The sequence below is a fragment of the Phlebotomus papatasi genome, chromosome 1, assembly GCF_024763615.1.
Source record: "Phlebotomus papatasi isolate M1 chromosome 1, Ppap_2.1, whole genome shotgun sequence".
In the NCBI taxonomy this organism is placed as follows: Eukaryota; Metazoa; Arthropoda; class Insecta; order Diptera; family Psychodidae; genus Phlebotomus; species Phlebotomus papatasi.
The window spans coordinates 47,661,569-47,668,991 of record NC_077222.1 but is presented as its reverse complement, the minus strand read 5'-3'; positions in this window follow the sequence as shown (position 1 = coordinate 47,668,991).

Sequence of the window (7,423 nt, the reverse complement as noted above, 5' to 3'; positions counted from 1 at the left end):
GTGCGCAGAATATTTTTGATAAAATTTTCAATTTGATTACGAAAATCACAATGCACAATATTTAAAGCTCCAGGTTCAGCTCAATTCATAAAACCTCAAAATTTACATTTTAAGAATTCACTTCCGACTACATAGAATAAAAAAAAAACGACAAAGTTTTATCAATTTTATCAATTATTCGATAAAAATTTATCAATATCACATCATTCGTCTTAATGAGTTAATTTGTAAAATAAAACTGAAAAAACCAATGTTTGTAGCCCATATGCAAAATGAGACAAAATAGGCTTACTTACTAACCTAAACTGAAATTGTTCTATTATTACAGAAAAACTATTACAGATAGGGTGGAGTCTACACTTATGGATGCTATACACACTTATGGAGAACACAAAAATCTTAAGTTTTTACGTTAAACAGATTTCCAAAAATCAAAAAAATTGTTAATTAAATCATAAACTAATAATTTTATAACTTTTCGAAATGTGTTTTACGTAAGAACGTAAGATTTTTGCATGCTGTCCATAAGTGTATGACATCCATAAGTGTAGACTCCACCCTATCCTAACTTTACTGTAAACCCCAAAAAATTCAATATAAAAATTCAAAAGGAATATAAACAATTCTTCCTTTTCCATGTTTATTTTGTTTTAATCAGAAATGAAATGATACTTTTTAGCGAAGGTAACTGAGAAGATTAAAAAAAACTTAACTCAAGAAACGTAATTCATTTTTTAATTGATCATTAAAGGGATAAAACCAATAAACCGGTGGAAAATTTCATTCATTTTCGGATTAGGTAATCATAAGGTTTAATACTTTTAATTTCTTAATAAATAAATGAGACTTTAGGAGAACTTTTAGATCATATTAGAAGATTCTCAAAACAAAATTTCTCTTAAATATTCTATCGTCAAGTTTGCTAAGGCCATTGGGATTGAAAATTCTTAAGAAAATCCAACATTTTAAACATTTTAAAATATCAAATTTACTTTGCAGGAGAATTTCTTAAACTAAAAAACATTTTATGTTAAAATTCAATTTTGCAATTGATAAAATTAAATAATTTGATACGAGATTACAAAAAAGATATCATAATAAATATAAAGTGCAATATTAAAATTCACTTAGAATACAATAGATGTTAGTATGGAATATTTATTCTATGCTATTCTATAGTAAAATAGAGCTACTGATATTTTTATTGGGTGGAGTTATGACTTATGTATGTTACATACTTATAAACAGCTCGCAGAAATCATCAATTTTTACCCAAGGATCAGACTTTGAATGATGAAAACAACATTATTAACCACATTGTGACATGATTAATAATTTTAAGATTTTTCAATATTTACTTTGGATAAAGATTGAAGATTTCTACAAACTGTATGTAAATTTTGGACGTCCATAAGTCATGACTCCACCCAACCTACGGTTTAATACTTTTCTAAAAGTAAATGAGGGTTCCCGGAATTGAAATTTATTGATTTTTTAAGCATAAGATAATCATCTAGAAAAATAAAACAAAATAAGGGGAAATAGGGCACCTTTGAAAGTGGGGCACCTTTGAAATTGGAATTTCTCACCTATTTTTTAATAAAATTGAGCCTTATCGTGATATAATTTAGGAGCACAAAGAGATTGAGAAGCTAAATTATATCACGATAAGGCTCAATTTTATTTAAAAATAGGTGAAAAATCCCAATATCAAAGGTGCCCCACTTCCCCCTATATTGCGAATTTTTGAACATATCTCTAAATATAGTCCAAATCATTAAATTTAATATCCACTTTTAATTGTTCGTTTGAATTTACTGTATTACTTTTATTGACCAAATAGATGAAAACACTTATTTTAGTTTGATAGGAAAGTTTTGGTTGGATCATATGTTGTAACCAATCATATTTTAATAATTTTTTATAGCAAAATAACCTATCTAATATATTTTTGTCGTTTATTTTAAAGAACAATAAAATTAATATTGGAATTTACATATTTAACCTTGAAAGTTAATATTGAATTATTTTATCACTCACTTTCCCACCTATTTTGGATATCATTAAATTGTTTATTTGACTTTTATTATTTTTAAAACCCATAGAATAATAAATTATTTTTAATATACATATTAATATTTGATATTTCCTGCTCATAGTGCCAATTTCATATAAGCCTATTTACACGAGATAACAAGATATTTCTTTATTTGTAAAAGCTTTACTTATAAGCTCACGCATTGACTTTAAATACTTTATTGATAATAATTTGTCCAGTAGGGGGATGTGGGGCTATATTGTTATACGATTTTTTCGCCAATTTCTAAATGAAGCTGGTCTTTACAAATATTTTATTTACATACACAATTGTTTTGTTTATCCAAATTAGATCAAGTTAAAACCAGTTTCCCTTACAAATATGCGAAAAAAATCGTATAACAACATTGTTATACGGTTATATTTAATATTCGTCCACAGCTCAAAGTAGCCCCATTTCCCCCTAATTGGGTAACCTGTGAGAAAAAATGTGAAAAAAACGTTTCATTTGTCCCAAGATGAAGGCCTTAGATATTTCTAATTAGAAAATTTTTTCAGAATATTTACCGCTTAATAATCTTAAACGGGTTTCAGACTAAATAAAAGCAATTATAGTGATTTTTTTTAAATGTCATATCAATTGCCTGTAAAATACAATTCACAGACAAAATTTTCGAAAATTCTTACTTGTAAAAAAATTATAACAGTTAAGTCTTATGGATAACCCTTACGTCTGATCGTATTGCCTTAACTAAGTTTAACATACTTCTTTAAGATAAAAGAAATCGTGCTTTCGCTTTTTAAAAATATGTAAGGATTCTACCCAGGTTCTACCAACAAACTTCAATTTTATTTTAAAATAATTCATTGATAAGACTTTGTTAAAAATATGAAAAATATTGAATTTTAACGCATTTTCAGAACTATTCTAGTATTTTTTCGGTGAAATCCGGTTTTTGCCAACGCTATGAATCATTCACAACAGTTAGATAATCCCTAGCCTGGCCACTAAGTTACAGATTCTTTCACTTACTCCGAATAGTCATTTATAATTTTTAAAAAAATTAAAATTTTGTGTTCAGTGGATCGTATCCTGGACACAATGCAGGATTTTTTTTTAATATCACGGAGAAAAATTTGCAAGCGATTTGGGTAAGGCTAGCCTTACTGGCCAATCCAATGTATGGGGTTGTGATAATTATAACCCTGAGCGAAATACACCTTGTTCCCCTCAGTCATAGTCCTAACAGTAATCAGCATAAAACCACTATTTAATGATTTTTTGCGTTTGTAATAAATTATATCCCAGGCCGCAATAGTGATTTTGTCGCTTCCAGTTAAGCATTATTGTCTTTGGTGATCACTGGTCATAATTTAATACCAAGCGCGACAAAATAAGCCACTGGTAAGGATTTTGCTGCTATCAGTAAAATGTATAACCTAGCGGAGCAAATATTCATAGAGTTGTCTCTTTCATTCACTCTCTTTTCTCCACAGACACGACAGAGCGCTTCGGCGATTTATTGCATCAGACATTTTTGTAGAGTCCGCTCGTGGAAATTTTTTAATGTGAAAAATTAGTGAAAATACCGGTGAAAATGGATGGTGTAACATATGTATTGCAAGAAATTGGTTTTCCTCAGTTAGTAAATCTTTTTAAAGCTGAGTTGATAAAATTAATTGAAATAACTGTAGCGAAAGTGGAAAGTTTTCTGTTTAACCTCAATTTCCGTACGTTTTTAGACACCGGATATGACAATGAAGAGAATCTGAGAGGCCCCACCTATGAAGGATTAAGAGAGGTGATCAAAAAGGCAGGATCTAGTGATCTTTTCTGGAACTTGGACTACGGGAGTGTCAGAAATCGAACATTCGGATGTTTCTCAAGAGCAACAAGGTGATGAGGTGATTGTGCCAGTGCGTGCTCGGCAAAAAACATGACAGAGAAAGTAAAAGAGCTATTGTTTTTTAAGTAATAATTTTAACCTCAGTCGTTAGAATTATAGCCTAGGCCAGCAAAAAATAAATAAAATATTTGTTGTTTAAAGTCATTTGTTTTACTACTATTAAATAACTCCTTACCCAAAAAGCAATACATTAATGTTTTCCGTGTCATTATCCTGTCCCAGAAAGCACAAAATCACATTGCAGCCTCGGTCAAAAAGTTTAACCGAAAAAACATGAAAATATGACACGCACTGAATCCGTTATGCACATAACTGGGAACAGAAGATTTTTTTACGCTCTGGGTAAAGATTTTTTTCCGTGATACTGAAGAAAACTCATAAAATACCAAGAAAATATTTTAAAAATAATTTTGGTTGTTTTTTTTACTTTCATTGGTTTATTTTCCAAATTCTATGCTCAAATAACTTAAAACTTTGCACGTTCAAAGAAATTCATGATAGTTAACCATTTGGAAAAAATTAAAGATTGAAGTTTCTTTATTTTAGAAAATTCGAAACTTTCAATATTTTGTCTTCTTGAGCTATTCTTAAAATTTTCCACTGCTGAAATCCATAAAAAAAACACCTAAAAACATTTGTTGATTAAGAACAAACAAATAGACGCGAATGCATTTGCAATCGCAACCTTTTGCTTCACAAGAGAGAATTGTTTTCAGCCACGACTGGCGTTGGCAACTGCTTGCAATTTTTATTTACTTTAAATAAATTCATTTAAATTTAACTGAAATTAACAAAAGTCTATCTTTCCAATATTAATTTGACAAATTTTGCAGTAAGGGGTTACATGAGTCAAGCAGACTAAAATGAAGCATTATTTTTTACATCGACAATTAAAAAAATAATAATAATTTAAGCTCTAAGTATATAAAAATGTTATAATTTATCCTGAAATTTTTATATAAAAATTTTAAAAATTCATCCATTGCGACCTGAGTCATCTAAATTCATCAATAAAGTAAAAACAAAAAAAAACTAAATATTTCCTGTTAGCTGATAACAATTAATTTTACAATGCATCGAAATTTGTAATTTCTGATATGACATTCTCTAAAAAAATCACAATTTTATTAAAAAAAGGGGTGGAAAGCGTCCGGGCCGGGGCTTTGCGAAGTGCTTGAACTTCTGATTTAGAAGTTATACCTCAAAAGTGCTCTTGCGTAAATTACCGTTTACCGGTTCAGAACCGAATTGAACCGATTTATAAAGTATTCAAAGCATTGCCCAAAATATCTAAGGAGTAATGTAATTGAATTTTGGATAAATATTAGTTATCAGTTCAGGCCGTTCAGATTTGTCAGAAATTCCAAGACCTTTCCAACGAACCCAAACGTGATACCATTCGGTTGAGAAATACGATCTCTAGAGCCTTTTGAACCTTTGACCTTGAAAATATGTTATCATAATCTTGTAGATAATCTACAAAACATATGAAAACGTTTAATTGTTATACTTTTATTATGCTTAAAAATTTGAATAAAAATAAAAATTTATTATATTGAAAAGGAGTTACAGAAAATATATTGTCTTCCAAGATTTTTGATCCACGTAACCCCTTAATGCCCTTCTTCTGAATACGTCAGAAGACCAATAAGATTCTTGCAGGTGGAAAGTTTCAAATAACTTTCGAAAATATAATATTTTGAGACAAAAATTATAAATGAGAAATATGCTGTAAAATTTCTGTAGGGGAAGGTACTCACCCTTCGAATGATCATGCCTTCGAATAATGTGAATTTTCTTTTAGTCTTCCTAAGAAATTTACACATTTCTATTAAATATTAGTTGGCTTGTCATCAATTGTTGATAATTCCGTAATAATTTAGTGTAAATCTCTTAGGAAAAGTAAAAGAAATTCACATTATTCGAAGGCATGAACGTCCGAAGGAAGAGTACTTTCCCCTAATAGTCCACACCCAAATAATCTATCTGGATTTAATTGAATTCACTTCAAATGTTTTGCAAATTTTTTTTCTAAAATAAAACATAAAAAAAAATCGTAAAATTGTTTGTAAATGTTTGTGAATTCCTATTGGAGACTTATGCCCAACGCACAATAACTTCTATTTTGTAAACATGTTTTTGACATTTCAATGAGAGTGAATGAAACAGAGATCTAGTTATCTCGTTTTCTCTCATAGGAAATTTTGAAAACATATTTACAAACAAGAGTTATTATGCGCTAGGCATTATGAAATGCTCGTAAATCGCATAACGCACAAACAAGTTCGTAAAAATTTGTCGTTTTTCACAAACATTATTTGTAAGATGATCATTCGACGAGCGTTTTCTTGTACTTTTACAAATATTTGTTTTTAAACGTTCGTAAAATTTTGTCACTTGTTCGTAATGAGAAATTTTCACGAACAGTTTTTGTGTGTTTACGAACATTTATGAACAAATATTTGTTAAAGTACAAAAAATGCCCGTCAATGTTATCATGTTACGCACAATATTTGTAAAAAAGGACAAAGTTTTACGAACTTGTTCGTGTATTATACGATTTACGAGCATTTCGTAAGTCTCCAATAGGAATTCATAAACATTTGCGAACAACTTTATAATTTTTTTTCTATGTAAAAGTCATAATCGGCTGCCAGAATCCTCATTTAGAGTCAAATTTAAATTATTACACTGAGAAAATAAAGAGGCTGCGATTAACTTTTTTTCGTCATAACTTTAACACTTTTTGGGTGTAGAAATATATCAAAATTTTTTAATGTTAATTTTACACCTTTTAAGGGTAAAATCAACATGAAAGAAGGGTAACTTTAACCCATAATACACCTAAAAAGGGTAATATTTACACCGTTTTCGGATCAATACTGCAGGGTAAAATTAACATTTCCGGAATGTTATTTTGACTTTTTCAGATTTCTCTCAGTGTAGGTATTTTCCTATGATTTTAACCTACATTTTCAAATAATAAAGATACTATTTTTTAATATTATAATTCAACAAACGTATAATACGAAATAAACCAGCTGCTGATCCCTTGGGAGCTGAGAATTTCTCTCAGAAAATAGGCATAAGAAATAAGAAAACGTTACTATTTTACTAATTCTTTACTTCAATATATTTCTTTCAGTTTGTGTTTCATGAACATTGTAATATGTAATATTTGGGTAAAATTATTTTGTAACAACAACTTCTACATAAAAAGTTTCCATCATCATTCATGCTATAAAAGTTATATCAAGAAAAAATTTTCCTTCAAATTCTAAAACTTCTCCAAGATACAACGCTGTCAAGTCCATTTGAGATTATTTCTTCTGTTTATTTTTTTGTTATTAATATATTTCTATTAGAAATTTTTAAGTGGAACTGTTCCCCTACGATAAATTACTATGTAAAATTCTAATGGAGTAACAGAGAAACAGATATGTAACATAATGGAGCTCTTTACTAATTTTCTTTGTCAC